Source organism: Hibiscus syriacus, unplaced genomic scaffold, assembly GCF_006381635.1.
Source record: "Hibiscus syriacus cultivar Baekdansim isolate YM2019G1 unplaced genomic scaffold, ASM638163v2 tig00000002_pilon, whole genome shotgun sequence".
Lineage (NCBI taxonomy): Eukaryota > Viridiplantae > Streptophyta > Magnoliopsida > Malvales > Malvaceae > Hibiscus > Hibiscus syriacus.
Genome location: NW_024061752.1, coordinates 1,728,608 through 1,746,257, shown reverse-complemented (window position 1 = coordinate 1,746,257; position 17,650 = coordinate 1,728,608). Strand labels below are relative to the sequence as shown.

Genomic DNA, 17,650 nt, shown 5'->3' with positions numbered 1-17,650 from the left:
TTGTTACTCAGAATGGGTTAAGCTGTGTCGAACTGTTAATTTTATTCGTTAAGTAACACGTGTCACACTGATAATTTTAAAACTTTTATATAAAATTAAAAAAATAAAATTATATATTTAAAAAAAACATAAATTTCAAAATAATCCCAAAACTTTGAAAACTTTCATTTAATCCCTAAACCCACCCCAATCGTCGCTCTTTGCCATCGACAAAGCTCCACCTGACCTCACCTCACCTCACCTCGGCGACCAAAAGTCCCATGAAATTGTGACTGATCAATGGTCGATCGACAACGAATCGACGTTTTATACCCTAGGATGAAAATCATAATCCCAAGCGATTTCGACAGCCAATTGACGACGACTTATAACTAGGATGACGACAAGGACTACGTTGGCGGCGGTGGTCATGGCCGGAAAGGGTGGCAACAAGGTGTTAGTGTTAGGATTTGGGGATTTTGAGGTTTTTTTTTAATTTAAAATAAATAAGAGTTTTGTTATAAATATAATAATATTTTTAATATATTTAAAAAAATCAAAAATCATGAGATTGTGATACGTGTCTCTTAACGGATAAAACTAACGGTTCGTCACGGCTTGACCCATTTTGAGTAATGGAATGAAATGTTAGGCACCAAATTGGAGCAAAATAAATGTTCGGCAGTAAACTAAAAAAACGGGCATAGGTTGGACACCTTTTGTATATTGAAGCCTAAATTATATAAAAAAAAAATATTTTTATCAACTATCTATTAAATATTATAAAATGATCATTTAATTTTTTAAATCATTACAAAATAATATCTTACAATGTTATAATATCAACAAATTTCAATGAATTCAAGGGAAAATTTATAATTGTTCGATAAGTTTAAATATGATTTTACAATAATTCAGTAAATTTTAATGATCAATTTGTAATTGTTTGATAAATTTATTAGCCATTTAGTAACATTTGAAAGGTCAGTGATAAAAATAGGTCATTTTTACATAGTTACGTGACTATTAGTGTACTTTTCCCACATATATCGTTTGGTACTTCAATTTGATGTTTTATTCAAAATGGTATCCAAATTTAGTTTCTTAATTCAAATTGGTTAAGCAACAATGAGTAGCAAACTGGAATAAAAAGAAAAGGCAATACCAAGTAGTAATTTGAACAAATAAGACAAATTCATCTATCTATCTAATTGGATCAAAAGAAAGTTTAGGTCTCATATTAAATATTAAAACTAAATTTAAGTACCTAATAAAGATAAATAAACGTTTTAGTGTCAAATTGAAGCATTTAAATAAAGCTCCCATACCAAAAGCTAAATATCTCTTTTATATTTGTTCTTTGTAACGTTTGATGGGGTGGGTTACCTTAAGAGGGCGTTTGGATGGAGGATTTTAACATTACTGGTGGGAATATTTTTTTCCTACTTGTGATTTTCATGTTTGGATAAACAATATTCCTAATAGGGGGTAATAAAATATTACCAACAGTAGCTTTTTTTCAAATATAATCGGGAATCCTAATCTCATGGTGAGCTTAGATATTTTTTGTTTCCCTTCAACTTGGACTAAAATGTCCTTGTCCTAAAAGATTTATTTCAAAAATACCCTTACTTTTATTTCAAAAGCTATAGTATATTATCATAAATTTATTATAATAACTTTATTTCAAACTATTCCCAACCAGGAATTTTATTTATTTATTTATTTATTATCATAAATTTTTAAATATTAATTAAAAGAATATATGATATATTTACTCTTTTAATCTACACATTTATCTTTTAAATTTTGTAAAAAAATATAAATTTTATAAATTTAAAATTTAATAAAAAATATATATAAATTGAAAATAATACAATAATATATTTTCTATGAAATTTTATATAAATATTTTCATTTGAATATTTGGAATTCAACTTGTTAAAAAAATATCATAAGGATAATTTAGTAAAATATGCATTTCAGTAATCTTTTATTCCTTTCACTGTAATCATACATTCTTGTCAAACAAACCAAACACAATAATGTAACATTCCCAATAATGTGTAAGGTAATGTAACATTCCCAGTAATGTGTAAGGTAATATTTCATTTCGGTAATCTTATTACCGGAGGTAACGTTACATTCCATGAACCAAACGTATCCTAAATGGGAGATTAAAATATGGTAATTGTTTCACTTAGGCAGCTCAATTAAAATATGTGAAAAACTACCTTAAAAAAGGTAGAGTGGGTGAGTGTTTGATCATTCGGCGGCATAAACAATAAACATGCACGACCCATGACGTTTAATCTTAGTTTAATCTACCGTTATATATATTGTTGTACAAACTCAGAACCCTTAATTTAATTAAATTACATATACTTTTTTTCTCTTAATTTTTTCCATCAAAACGGATGAAAAAATTGAATTATAATATTTAATAATGAAAAAATTTATATCTATTTCCTTATTATTTATTATGAAATCTGTAAATGATTTGTAAATGGAGAATGCGTTAAATTATTTTATATATAGTATAAGAATTTGTAACGTACCTTAACTTCCATGCAGGCTGATTAAAAAAATGGATAAATGAATGGGTCTGTGGCTTGGCTATTCATTCAAGTATTCTGTCATGCTCTCGTCGTGTGAGATTTGTATTTTATTGATTTAATTTAAGATTCGATTATCTTACTCATCCCTGGGCAGGTGGACTTGGACTTGGAAAATTGGAGAAGTGGTTGAGTCGTGACGTCATTTTAAAAAATTTCTTTTATATTGACTTCCATAATAATTGACATAAATTATAAAACAAACTACGGACAAGATAATAAAAAATTATATCAATTTTTATTCGATTCGAAAAATCTGTGGCGGATGGCATACGAGTTTCGCACTAGCATCACAGGCTTACCCACAACTTCAATGGTAAAATTCAGCCCACGGGAGTTCAGTATACACAACACTGGGCTTCTCTGATTTGCCGAACCCTAACAACGTGATGGCCTAGCTACGGTTACCATGTTGGGCTATTCACTACCAGAATAGCAGGGACCTTCATACCCCATTATTCTTAACCCAAAAAATAATATAGGCTCGGAATCATTTTCATTTATTAATAATGCACTCATACTGTGTGGATACATTTATTTAAATCTAAGACTTTTAGGAAGAATAACATTCTTTATTATCACCGAAATCATTTGATGAGTTTCCTTCGATATTTTTATATATAGCTATGCTAGATTCACTCTGTATTGGAAGAAAAGAGAGGTGAATCTATGAAAAGATCAAAAAACTTGGTTTACGTCAATACTTAGTTTATGTCGTTTTAACTCTTTATTTTTTCTTAAAATACATATATTCTACATATGAATATGAATTATCTAATCACACCCTATTTCGAGTAACACATCATAACTCTACATTCAATTTGGTTGAGCCTACCATTTTTAATTGGTTGCATTGTTGCTTCAATCATTCGTGTCCCCAAAGATGGACAAATCATTTGTTACTTTTTAAAATGAGTTCTATAAAATATTTTATAATAAAGATTAATTTGTTAAATTTGAAATTATGAGAGATCTACGAAGTCTTTTTACAAAAATTCATCATGAAAAATGATTAAAGATACTGTCAAAATATTCATTTGTAATTTTTTCTATCATTTTCTCAAGAACCAAAAGAAAATTTTGTTTTCTCTTCGAAAAAAATATCATTAAGGCACAAATACTATACATAGACTAAACTAAATGAGATTTATGTGTCGGCCACCAAAAATTAGAATCCTTTGACTTGTCATATCCCATATATGTAAATGGGCGGACCTTGCTTCAATGAATCAAAGGGGCTAACTTGAGAAGTTGGTGGAAGTTGAAGCAGGAATACAACCTATTGGAAAAATAGTATATTGGAAAAATCAAACTTATTACTACAAAAGTACGTATTTAACAACCTTAGCTACCTTAACTAATCCATTAATCAACAGAAACAATGATGGACAGAGGGGGTGTTGGGGTACGGTCGCATCCCATAGAAATTTTAAATTCTCTTATATATTAAGTATTTTCTTTATATTTCATATAGATTATTTGATTTTACACCCCATAAAATTTTATAACATCACCCTTAAATTTTTAATATAATTTTTTATATTCACACTCACTCCTATAAATTCCCCCATAGGCAAACGCAAAAACTGTCATAAACAGACGAGATAAACTGTCAAGTAGGGATGGCAAACGGGCAGGTCGGGTGCGGATACCCTCTCCCCCATCCCCATACACACCTAATATTTTTCAATCTACCACCTGCCCACCACCCATGATGGGTACAAATTTTCAAATCCACACCCGCCCACGCGGGTACATTCTCAAATCCATCCCCACTATCCACTAGCGACGTACACGTCTAGACCCGCCTGAAAATAAACTTAAGTTATACATAAGCAACAAACATAAAAAAAAAAACTTGCCCATTAAGAAATATAATAAAACAAACGGAAAAATAAGTAACTATTTTTAGAAATAAGGCTTTTTAAAAATATATATATAGTAAGTTAAAACATATAATTATCCTTGGTTTTTCCCTTTCAAATTTTATGATCGTACTGGTTCTTTTATACTTCCACGTTCAACATTTGAGCTAGTCACTTAGCTCTTCTTACTTCATACCAAACAAAATAGTATAGATTCGACAAACATCCTAACCAAATTCAGACCAAATCATCAAATGATGCCAAAATACTCTAATTAACACTAACAAAAGTAAAGTAGCTAGAGCTTTAAAATTGTAAGACAGGTCCCTATAAAAACGTTTTTTTATAGACGACGGGCGAGTGAAACAACATAAAGAACATTAACAAGGTAAACTTAAGGCATTACAAATAGCATTTGCAAATTCCAAGACATCAAAATAAAAGATAAACGAGTCCAGATACATACACAAGAGTAAGACCTCCAATTTGTGACAGAATCCGGGCAGGGTCCAGTAAGGCTATTATTGTTTAACCGTTTGATACGTCCAGCAAGAACAAGGGAAAATACATATAAGAAACAGAGCTACTAGAAAGAAACTCGACAAGGAGATGAATATGATGAAAAAGCAATAAAAAAGATGGACACTTACAAATAGTTGAGGTTTTTCAAGTCTCCGAAGTAAGTCGGTATTTCGCCACTTAAAGTATTGTTGGAGAAATCAAGAGTCTGCAGCTTCTCTAACTTTCCAATCGTAGCCGGAATCAGACCCGAAATAGCATTATTCTGAAGCAACCTGCTCATGAAAAAAGAACAAACAAGTGATTACTTAACAAAAATGCAGGAAATTTGAGTCACAAAAAAAGGAAAGCCCAAAAGTACATGAAAAGATTAACTAAATTTATATGCAACTTAATCAACAAAGGCAATTAACTTACACTGCATGCAGCTCACTAAGGTTCCCAATCAATGGAGATAAAGTTCCAGACAAGCTTTAACTAGGAAGGCCCCTGGTCAAGGTAGAAAAGATAGGAGTTTACACAAATACTAGGTTTATTTTCCTATACCAGTGTGAAGTGCTATTAGAAATAGGCCAGATATGAAGAGAAGAATTACAAAGCATAAACATAGCCATCTGGAGAGCAAGTAATTAATGGTTCTTGATATATGAAAAACCAGCGAAAACAAAGCAAAAAATGGAACAGAAAGAAAACGCCTTTTTTCCTTTATTTTTTCTGCTCGAGAAACAAGCAAAATATAGGAATCAAAGTTGAGTTTTTGTAGATTTGAGGCACAGAGACTAAAGATTAAAGAAGAAGAAGAAACCTACCTGAAGAGTGGAGACCAGGAAAGATCGGCGCAGTAACAAGATTAAGACTAAAGAAGAGATCATATTAAGACTAAATATCCCTAATATTTGGTTAAGTTACATGTTATATCTTATACAATATTAGAATTTATAAATTAGTCTCTAAAATTACACTTAAATTTATAATAGTCCAAAATTTAATAGATATTTAGCTGGGCGGGCGGATGCGGGGCAGGCGAATGCGAGGTGGGTAATGACTCAAACCCATTACCCGCCCACTACCCGCGACGGGTATCAATTTCTAATTTCATACCCGCCCACTACCCGCTAAAATTATACTCATCCCTGCCCAATTGAAACAGGTGCGGTGCGAAATCCACGAAACTATACCCGTTTACCATCCCTCATGCCAAGACAGATGAAAACACAAGTTTCCAAAAAATGACAAAGAAATTATAAAATTTACTTATCAACCGCATTAGGCCCAGTACAGTAACACACGATATGGTTTCAGACCCACTGAACCAAGAACCTCCGTCTGATCCCATTCATATTATACGTGGCATCATCTCTATCGTTCAATAACTGCCCTGTGTACGACCCACCACCACCGGTTCCGTAAATGCCTCGCACAGGTCCGCTAATTCTACCGGAGCCACTGGGTCTTGTCCGGCATACCGAGCGTTCACCAATGGGTTGGTTGCCAGCTCGGCAACCTCGTGTCCTATGACGCTAATCATCCCGTCGACTCCCACGTCACCGTTGGGTGACTTTAACTGCTTTAAACCAGGCATGTACGTGGGCACGGCGAAAGGGTAAGCGCAGGTTCCCGGGCAAAGCTTGGTGGAGTTACCAACCCATGCCTACAGGAGCGTGTACCCCACTATCGACGGGAATGTGAAGTAGTTGAACCCGCAGACCTGGCCGCAAAAATCCTGGACGTATACGTCGTCGGATGTGAGAAGAAGATAGAGCCCGCTCTTTGATAAAATCCACAATTATGTCAGACTGAACCCTCAAATAATGATAAAATCATCATAATTCTTTCTTGTTTATTCATAAAACTCGAATATTAAGTCATACTATTCGACCCGACGTCAAATTATAAATAGATGTATACATTAAAATTGGAAGTTGAAAATTTGATTTTCGTCTCCCAAAGTATTAAGTGCTATACAGGAATTATATATATGAAGATGCATGCATTTGTGCATTCATTAGGTACAGCTTGGTAAGGCCGGTAAATAATTAAAGAAGGCAGGCAGTAAGGTGGAAAATATTAAGTACCGAATTAATTCACACATATATCAATAGCTATTAGCTAGGCATGCAATCAATTCGGCTACAATCATTTCAATTTCACTCCATCGCCCCCATATACAATTAAATAATTGTCCTGTTACACCATTCCCTTCTTCCATTTTTTTGGGGGAAATTATATATATGAAGATGCATGCATTTGTGCATTCAATTATTGCTTGAAAATTTTGCTAAATATATATATTTAGCAAGATAATAACTAGGTCATTGCCAATCTCCACGTTTTTCACATATTTTTTAACAAAGGCTGATTTGTAACCAGGCTTGGTAGGCTTCATGGGAGCTTGCCATTGTTGTTTATCCAAAGAATACGATTCTATGGCTACTAGGGTTATGATCGAAGTTTGTTTTTTCACATTGTTCTTGAAGCTAAGCTTGTTTTGCCTCCCATATGCACAAATTAGGTTAATTGTTCTTTAAGTAAAGTATATCAAAGTTGTTTAAATTATGATCAAATAATTATTTTGATCATCTAACTTTAAAAAATTAACTTAATTATTTAGATAATTTTATTTATAAATTTTTAAAATTTAATAATCAAACTATCTTTTGATAATAATTTAGAGACACGTACTTCACTATAGAATTAAACCTGATTGCCTTTTGAAATTCTGAACGTGAGACAAGCCCAAAGTACTTCTCAAATTTAAGATACATATATTTATTGGGGATCTAATTTATTAATAAAAGAGAGTACATGGACCAACTATTTATTCGTATTGCTGTGAGTTGAATAAACGTGCAATTGGAGCCACGACGAGTGGTTCCACCTTGGACAAGACCAAAGCGAGCTTGTCTTTGATGTCCGGTTTCTCACCGTCCGGCAACTCCCATTCAAAAGAATGCAGCAGCGTAGCCAAAATATGCATTGCCAGTTTTTCAGCCAGAGGAATCCCGACGCAAATTCTCCTCCCCGACCCAAACGGGAAAAGATGGAAACTGTTTCCCAGATAATTCCTTTTCTCTGATTCTCTCATGAATCTCTCTGGCTCGAATCCAAGAGGATTTTCCCACAGCTCTGAATCCCTTTGTTTTGGTCGCCGACTACAGCGTCTAATTCATCGACAACTCTTTTCAGTTTATCCGGGTGCCGTAGTAATTCAGTCATTGCCCACTCCATTGTCGTAAATGTTGTGTCCGAACCACCGACTATCATATCCTGTACTCAAAAATAGTGACGGGATAAAAGAAACGTTCAAAATCATGTTTGCACTCATCAAACACGTTAATGATTAAAGACTTAATACAAAAAATAGTGATTAAATTTTGTCTCCAAAACGTATTAATACATAAAAAAAATTTCTTTAAAAACATATGCCTAACATTACATCCATAATTATTTTAAGTGCCCGGACTATAATTGCCGTTAAATTTGACCGTTAAAGGACGGCTAAACTCTCGAGATAACGTTCTCGAATAAATTAATTCACGAGATAATGCACTCCTCAGATTAATTGCTCAAATAGGGTGAAATCTACAGTGTTGGTCGTAGGTCGCCATGCCATCCGGGCGACCTACTAGGTCGCCATGTCTTCCCGGCGAGCTATGAGAGAGATTGCATGTGTCATGCACGTTCCAACACGTTGGGCATCCGAAGCCATCCGACAGAGGGCATCCGACCGAGGGCATCCGACCGAGGCCATTCGAGCGAGCTATGCGAGGGCATCCGAGGGCAAGAGGAATCACGCGAGGAGCAGGAGGAGTGCATGGCGACCTACAAGGTCGCCCGGAGTGCATGGCGACCTATGCTGGGAAGCTGCCACGCCGTAGGTCGCCCGGAAGGCATGACGACCTACAGCCAACACTGTGCAATTCGCCCTATTTGAGCAATTAATATTGGGAGTATGTTATATCATTAAATAAAAAATTCGAGAACATTATCTCGAAAATTTTGCCGTTAAAGGACACGTATCATCTCTTATAATTTTATAATTTTATTTAAAAATTAAAAATTATATATATATTTAAAAAGCAAAAATTTAGAAGAGGAAAAAACCCTCCCTCCCCTTCCCCCTTCCCCATAACAGAGTTCATCCTATATAGAATTATTTTAGGTTGATTAAATTATGAGTTTTGGACCTACTAAGATTACTACTATTATTTTTCTTTCCCCTAAAATTTTCTCCTCTTTATTTTTTATGTAAAATTATATTAAATTTAGAATTTGTCAAATATTAATATTTTAATTTGAGCATAATTAAAATATTTTAAAAATCGTCATTGAATAATATTAAATTCAGGATGCCTTGTGAAATTGACACGGATATCTAAATGGTCAACCATAATTGGGCAAATTGTCCCGTAGATTACAAACTTTTGTTCAAATGATCATTTTGATCACTAAACTTTTAAATTCATAAAATAATGATTAAATTTATCAAAATATTAAAAAGTGGTCACTATAATATTATATCAAGAGTAGAAGTTTTATAAATTTAATGATCAATTTATAATAATTTAATAAAATTTAATATTATTTAATAATAATAATTTAATGATTATTTTATATTTTAATGGCTAAACTTGATCAAAATTTATGGTAAAATTAGATTACCAGAAGCAAAGCTTTGACTTCCATCATGGATAACAAGGCTTTGGTATCTCCTCTTTGGTTCAGCTCCAATAATTGTTGCAGAAAATCCTTGTTTTCCTCATTCTGGTTTGCCTCTCCGACCTTCGTTCTCTGTTCTATTACGGACTCTAAAAACTCATAAAACCACGACAAAAGCTTCTTGGTTTTGGATTCAATCCCTTGTAAATCGAATGGCCTAAGAAGTGGGAATATATCAGAAACATTTTGGTGCTCCGACTAATCCCACAAACTCCTCTAATCGTTCCTTGAATTCAACCCCACGCTTTGCTGCTTCTCCGTTCAACGAACCACCCCACAGCATGCTAAAGGTGACACTCAGCGTGGCCAAGAAAATTTGCTCACTAAGGTTAATGTTGACTAGCACCGAAAGGTGCATGGCCCCTTTTGTTGAAAATATAAAAAATGAGATAATTTAATTTAGTCACTAAATTTTAGGGTATTTACAAATTAATCCTTAGGTTTCAACTATAAATATCCTAGCTCATTTAGCTTCAAAATCATCCCAAAGCATTCTAGCTTTCTTCCAATACTAGAGAGATTTTAGAGAGTTTCTTGAGAGTTATTTTCTCCTTTTTATCAAGAGAGAATTATCATTGTTTTCTCCTTGGTAGATCGAGAGAGGTTGTAATTCCTATTTTCTCATAGTGATATTTTTCTACCATTGCCTGTGGTTTTTACCCTATATAATTTAGGGGTTTTCCAAGTAAATTTTGTGTCTCTTTTATCTTCATCTTTATTTTCTCAAATTATCAGTTGCAATTTTGCTCTATCCGATAGCCATCTTCCGCAATAATTGGTATCAGAGCCAGATTAGAGTGTGTAATATCTGCTTATTGTCTTTGTGGTTGCCACCAAAAGGTGGATCCTCCAACATAAGAAAGTAAGAAGTTATTACCCATTCTTTGAAGGTTCCAGAGAACTATTCACGATAGTGAAATAGTGGGAGCTATCCGTAAAAGAAGCTATGGCAACGAAATTTGATATTGAAAAGTTCAATGGGAGAAATTTCTCATTGTGGAAATTAAAAGATGAAGGCCATCCTAAGGAAAGACGGGTGTCTAGCGGCTATCAGTGAAAGGCCGATGGATTTTGCAGATGACAGCAAATGGATCGAAATGGACGGAAATGCTATGGATTTTGCAGATGACAGCAAATGGATCGAAATGGACGGAAATGCTATGGCAAACTTTCATCTAGCATAGCAGATGAATATGTCAAGCATCGAGGAGAAAAAGACAGCTAAGGAGATGGGATCATCTCACCAACTGTACGAAGGCCACATTTTGCAGATGACAGCAAATGGATCGAAATGGACGGAAATGCTATGGCAAACTTTCATCTAGCATAGCAGATGAAGTATGTCAAGCATCGAGGAGAAAAAGACAGCTAAGGAGATATGGGATCATCTCACCAAACTGTACGAGGCCACATCGTTGCACAATAAAATTTTCCTTAAGAGAAAATTGTACACTCTCCGTATGCCAGAATCTACTTCAGTGACGGAGCACTTAAATACACTAAACACTTTATTTTCTCAACTTACATCTTTAAGCTGTAAAATAGGAGAACAAGAACGTGCTGAACTTCTACTTCAAAGTTTACCGGATTCGTATGATCAACTCATCATCAACTTGACAAACAGTAATGTCACCAGTCTAGTCTTCGATGACGTGCAGTGCTGTTCTACAAGAAAAATCGGCGCAAGAACAGGAAGACAGACAAGTAAATCTGCAACAAGCAGAGCGTTGAAACGATGACAACGATGAGAGGGAGATCAACAGAACGTGGCCAAAGCAACAGTCACAAACATGGTAGATCGAAGTCGAGGAGCAAGAAGAATTTAAGTGTTACAATGTGGAAGAAGGGTCATCTGAAGAAGGATTGTTGGAGTCTAAATAAAAACTCCAATCCACAAGGCAATACCGCAAACACTTCAGATGATGGAGATGCTTTATGCTGTGAAGCGTCAACCACCGTGGAAGGAAGAAAACGATTTGCAGATATATGGCTCATTGATTCAGGAGCAACATATCACTTGACCTCAAGAAGAGAATGGTTCCATCATTATGAACCTGTCTCAGGAGGATCTGTTTATAGTTGCAATGATCATGCCTTAGAGATCGTTGGCGTGAGAACCATCAAATTGAAGATGTATGACGGAACAATTAAAGTTGTTCGAGATGTGCGGTACGTGAAAGGCCTGAAGAAAAATTTATTATCCTACGGATCGTTGGATAATAATGCAAGCAAGATTGAAACACGGAAAGGAATCATGAAAGTATTCCGTGGAGCGCTTATGGTACTGAAAGGCGAAAAAATAGCTGCAAACTTGTACATGCTGAAGGGAGAGACTTTGGTAGAAGCAGAAGCCTCTGTTGCCTCATGTAGTTCAGATTCGACAATACTATGGCATCAGAAACTTGGACACATGTCAGAACAAGGAATAAAAGTCCTTGTGGAGCAAAAGCTACTTCTAGGCTTAACAAATATATCACTTCCTTTGTGTGAGCATTGCATAACATGTAAGCAGCACCGGTTGAAATTCAACACATCAAATTCTAGAGGCAAAAGTGTTCTAGACTTGGTTCACTCTGACGTATGGCAAGCACCAGTAACGTTCCTAGGTGGAGCAAAATACTTTGTTTCATTTATTGATGACTACTTCAGGAGATGTTGGGTACACCCTATTAAGAAGAAGTCAGACGTGTTTTCAACTTTCAAAAACTTCAAAGCGCGGGTGGAACTTGATTCTGGAAATAAGATCAAGTGTTTCAGAACAGATAATGGAGGAGAATACACAAGCGAAGAATTTGATGACTTTTGCAAGAAAGAAGGCATCAAAAGACAGTTCACAGTGGCGAACACTCCTCAACAAAATGGAGTGGCAGAGCGGATGAACAGAACCTTGTTAGAAAGAACAAGAGCAATGTTGAGGGACGCAGTCCTAGAAAAATCATTCTGGGCAGAAGCAGTCAATACCACCTGTTATTTGGTGAATCGAGCTCCATCAACTGCAATAGAGCTGAAGACACCAATGGAGATGTGGACTGGTAAACCAGTTGATTATTCAAACCTCCATGTATTTGGAAGTATTGTGTACGTGATGTACAACGCCCAAGAAATTTCAAAGTTGGATCCAAAATCCAGGAAATGCAAATTCTTGGGGTATGCTGATGGAGTAAAGGGGTATCGCTTATGGGATCTCACTGCCCGCAAAGTGATAATTAGCAGGGATGTTATCTTTGTAGAAGATAAACTACAAAGAAAAGAAGACGATGATAGCGCTGAAAAGTCAGAGACTACTCAGATACATGTGGAAAAAGAGTTTGAAGAAGGAGATTCTTCTGAAGCAGAACCAACACATGATGAACAAGTACCAGAGAGTTCTGAAGCTCCAACAACTCGTCAATCAGATCATGTGAGAAGACGTCCCAATTGGCACTCGGATTATGTTATAGAAGGTAATATTGCATACTGCCTTTTAACAGAGGACGGTGAGCCATCAACATACCAGGAGGCAATAAACAGCTCAGATGCTTCACTGTGGATGATGGCGATGCAAGAAGAAATCGAAGCCCTTCATAAAAATAATACATGGGACCTTGTGCCACTACCACAAGGAAGGAAGCCAATTGGTAACAAATGGGTCTTCAAAATCAAGCGAAATGGTGACGATCAAGTTGAGAGGTATCGTGCAAGACTGGTGGTCAAAGGATATGCTCAAAAGGAAGGTATTGATTTCAATGAAATATTTTCTCTTGTGGTTCGACTAACAACAGTTCGAGTAGTTTTGGCAATGTGTGCTACATTGGACTTACATCTAGAGCAGCTAGATGTTAAAACAGCTTTTCTTCATGGAAATCTTAAAGAAGAGATTTATATGCTCCAACCTGAAGGTTTTGAAGAAGACAAAAAGAAGAACTTGATTTGCATGTTGAACAAATCTCTGTACGGTCTAAAGCAGGCGCCGAGGTGTTGGTATAAGAGATTTGATTCCTTCATTATGTGCCTTGGATACAACAGACTTAATGCAGACCCTTGTGCTTATTTCAAGAGGTCTGGTGATAACGATTTTGTTATATTGATGTTATATGTAGATGACATGTTGGTTGCAGGACCCAACAAAGATCATATTGAAGAATTGAAGGCACAACTGGCTAGGGAATTTGAAATGAAGGACTTGGGATCAGCAAACAAGATTCTAGGGATGCAAATTCACCGAGACAGAAGTAATAGGAAGATTTGGCTTTCACAAAAGAATTACTTGAAGAAAATCTTGTCACGATTCAACATGCAAGATTGTAAGCCAATTTCTACCCCTATTTCTATTAACTTCAAATTATCCTCCAGTATGAGTCCTAGCAGTGAAGAAGAGAGGATGGAGATGTCTCGAGTACCGTATGCATCAGCAGTGAGAAGTTTAATGTTCGCTATGATATGCACAAGACTAGACATTGCACAAGCAGTGGGAGTGGTTAGTCGATACATGGCGAATCCAGGCAAAGAGCATTGGAATACAGTAAAGAGGATCCTAAGATACATCAAAGGGACCTCAAAATGTTGCATTATGTTACGGAGGATCAAACTTACTAATTAATGGGTATGTAGATTCTGACTATGCAGGGGATTTGGATAAAAGCAAATCTACTACAGGATATGTGTTCAAAGTTGCTGGTGGAGCTGTAAGCTGGGTTTCAAAATTACAGTCAGTTGTGGCTACGTCCACAACAGAGGCAGAATATGTAGCAGCTACACAAGCCAGTAAAGAAGCAATTTGGTTGAAAATGCTATTGGAGGAGCTTGGGCACAATCAAGAGTTTGTCTCTCTGTTTTGTGACAGTCAAAGTGCCTTGCATCTAGCAAGGAATCCAGTATTTCATTCAAGGACAAAGCACATACGAGTTCAATACCATTTCATTCGTGAAAAGGTGGAAGAAGGGACGGTAGATATGCAGAAGATCCATACCAAAGACAATATAGCAGATTTCATGACGAAAGCAATCAACGCTGATAAATTTAGCTGGTGTCGATCCTCTTGTGGCCTGACAGAAACGTAAGCAACATGATGGTACAAGGTAGAAAGAATGGTGTGAAGATATGATTGTTCCAATCAAATCTTCAAGTGGGAGATTGTTAACTAGCACCGAAAGGTGCCTAAATTAATGCACCGAAAGGTGCATGGCCCCTTTTGTTGAAAAAATATAAAAAATGGGATAATTCAATTTAGTCACTAAATTTTAGGGTATTTACAAATTAGTCCTTAGGTTTCAACTATAAATATCCTAGCTCATTTAGCTTCAAAATCATCCCAAAGCATTATAGCTTTCTTCCAATACTAGAGAGATTTTAGAGAGTTTCTTGAGAGTTATTTTCTCCTTTTTATCAAGAGAGAATTATCATTGTTTTCTCCTTGGTAGATCGAGAGAGGTTGTAATTCCTATTTTCTCATAGTGAAATTATTCTACCGTTGCCCGTGGTTTTTACCTTATATAATTTAGGGGTTTTCCACGTAAATTTTGTGTCTCTTTTATCTTCATCTTTATTTTCTCAAATTATCAGTTGCAATTTTACTCTATCCGATAGCCATCTTCCGCAACAGTTAATGGAGGACCCGGTTTTCCCGTGTATGTACTTCACCATCTGACGAATCTCGCGCCGACGGAGCTCGTAGCAAGCGTCAAGCCCTTTGTTGCACATAATTTCACGAACAACGAGCTTACGCAGCTTGTGCAATTCGGGTCCGTTGGATCTCCACACGATGTCGAGTCCACCGTAGGTTCCGTTTATGGCTGCCACTGGAGTGTCGCGGTTGGCAAAGGTGGCATCTTGGACTTTGAGGATCTCTTTGGCGATTGAAGGTGAGCTTATGACTATATACATTTTGCTTCCCATGCGAAGCTTGATGATGGGGCCGTAGATTTGAGATTGTTTGGTGACGTATTGAAGGAAGTCGGGTTTGATAAAAGGTAGGTTTCCGATTATAGGCAAGCCAGGCGGACCTGGTGGTAGTGGCAGTTCGATTTTGATGATGGCGTCGCCACCATAAGAGTGGCTGTCACTTCGGTGATGGTGGAAACGGTAAGTCCATCGTACCGCCGCAACCAGACATCACCGACAAAAACAGCAACTTTATCGTAGAAGGTAGACATTATTGGGTAATCTGTTTGAAATACAAAAGGCAGAGGAAATGGTCTTATATAGCCATTCCCAGTTCCCACGCAATAAATTTGTATTATTAAAATGAAGTTCAAATTCTGGTTTTGGGCCCTTAACTAGATCCAAATTTAGAAATCTATTTACATAATTATGTCCCTCCAATTTTTATAATTATAACAATCATCTAACGTTGCTCTACCACATAGACAAACAACTGGCAGAGGATTGGATGGTTAAGATGAAAGTATATTCCTAGAGAGAGCAACGTTCTAGCAGGTAGATTAGCCTACGCGTGGGAACTTACACCAGGATTAAATGAGCTAATGCAGATTCCTCAAGCGGTTGACTTGCCTTGCCTATGTCCTTAGCTCAACTGAAAAAGATGGATATTATTTTAATAATTTACCAGCTTTTTTTAAAAAAATTAAGGGGGGAATTGACCTATTATTATATTATATTTAAAGTGAATTCTCGCACTATTTTCTCGTGATCCAAACAAACACGCAATTTTATAATTGGTCCAAATTTAATAAACAAGTCATCAAGATGCAACGTGTAAGTTCATGAAGAATTTCATCGTGCGAGTATATAATAAAATCGGGGCTTCAAAGTTGAATTATTTGAATAGACCTACTTAAGAGTTGAATTAAAACGGTTTGAAAGTTAATTGTTTTCTTTTTAAAAAAACAAAAAAAGAAAAATCATCTTTTATAATGAGAAAATTATAATTCTAGAATTATGGTAAACTAAATTTAGTTTTAGCAGAACCCTAGCCTTTTTTTCTGCTTCACCGACAACGAGTACACTTAGCTGATTCCGATCAAGATCAACCACCACGCTGTACCATCTCGGAAGCTACCACCATAGATCCTTTCCTAGGATATATAAAAAGTTGAAACGTTAAGAACTCATGATAACAAGCTTTTCCTTGCTTTGAATTTCCTGCTTATGAATTGACCAGCAAATAGCACAAGGGAGCTCACTGTGGCTGATGATGACGACCGCTATGAGCAACTTCTTCCATCTCTTCCGCATCCTCAAAGCGTTGATCATTGATTTGAAGCTGCGAGTGATTTTTTTGCAGAAATCGGATGAATGAAACAACCCCAAGGAGCAAATCAATATAAGAAAATAGAAACGTATGCAAGAGTTAAATCGGAGACGTAAAATTTGTTGTGGAAATGTAGGACGAACAGTAAGTAGCTCACCTCAAGCACATTTCGAGATAGGTCATGATCACCATCAGAATGACCGATTATGTTTGTCAGATTCACGGAGAAATGCCATCCTGAGTCATCACCCTCTGGAGATACAATATGTAGTTAGAGATTATATGGAATGCAAGCATATAAACTGAAAGGAATTCGAGGACGTATGCATGTTGTCTATCCCATACCTCCAGCTTCATCTTGAAACTGATCAGCATTAAAAATCCAATTATGTCCTTCTTCTCCTTCTAAATAAAGCATAAACAAAAACAGTATATCGCCTCTCATTCAGTGGAAGAAAAACGCTCATGCAACAGAAAAAAGATTTCCCAATTTATAACTGGAACTCACCTTCGATAGGCTCATACAATGGTAAACTATTTACAACTTTAATTCTATGAATTAAAGACATTCGAATTGACGATCTCTCAAACATATTAATTAAATTAAATTTAAATATAATAAATTCCTTTCCGATACACACGCCAGAATCATCCACAGACAAAATAGAAAATATAAATAATACTAATATTATTATTAAATAAAAGCTTCTGCCAACAATGAGAATTGATAATTGTGAACAGTGAGGACAACCTCTAAAATTTAT

General features: G+C 35.8%; 2 pseudogenes; both read right to left on the bottom strand.

The window, feature by feature from the left end:
- Positions 1-6,228: 6,228 nt before the first annotated feature.
- LOC120177232 lies at positions 6,229-7,187 on the bottom strand (annotated as a pseudogene).
- A 609-nt stretch (positions 7,188-7,796) lies between these two features.
- On the bottom strand, positions 7,797-15,828 carry LOC120176256 (annotated as a pseudogene).
- Between the last annotated feature and the right edge of the window lie 1,822 nt (positions 15,829-17,650).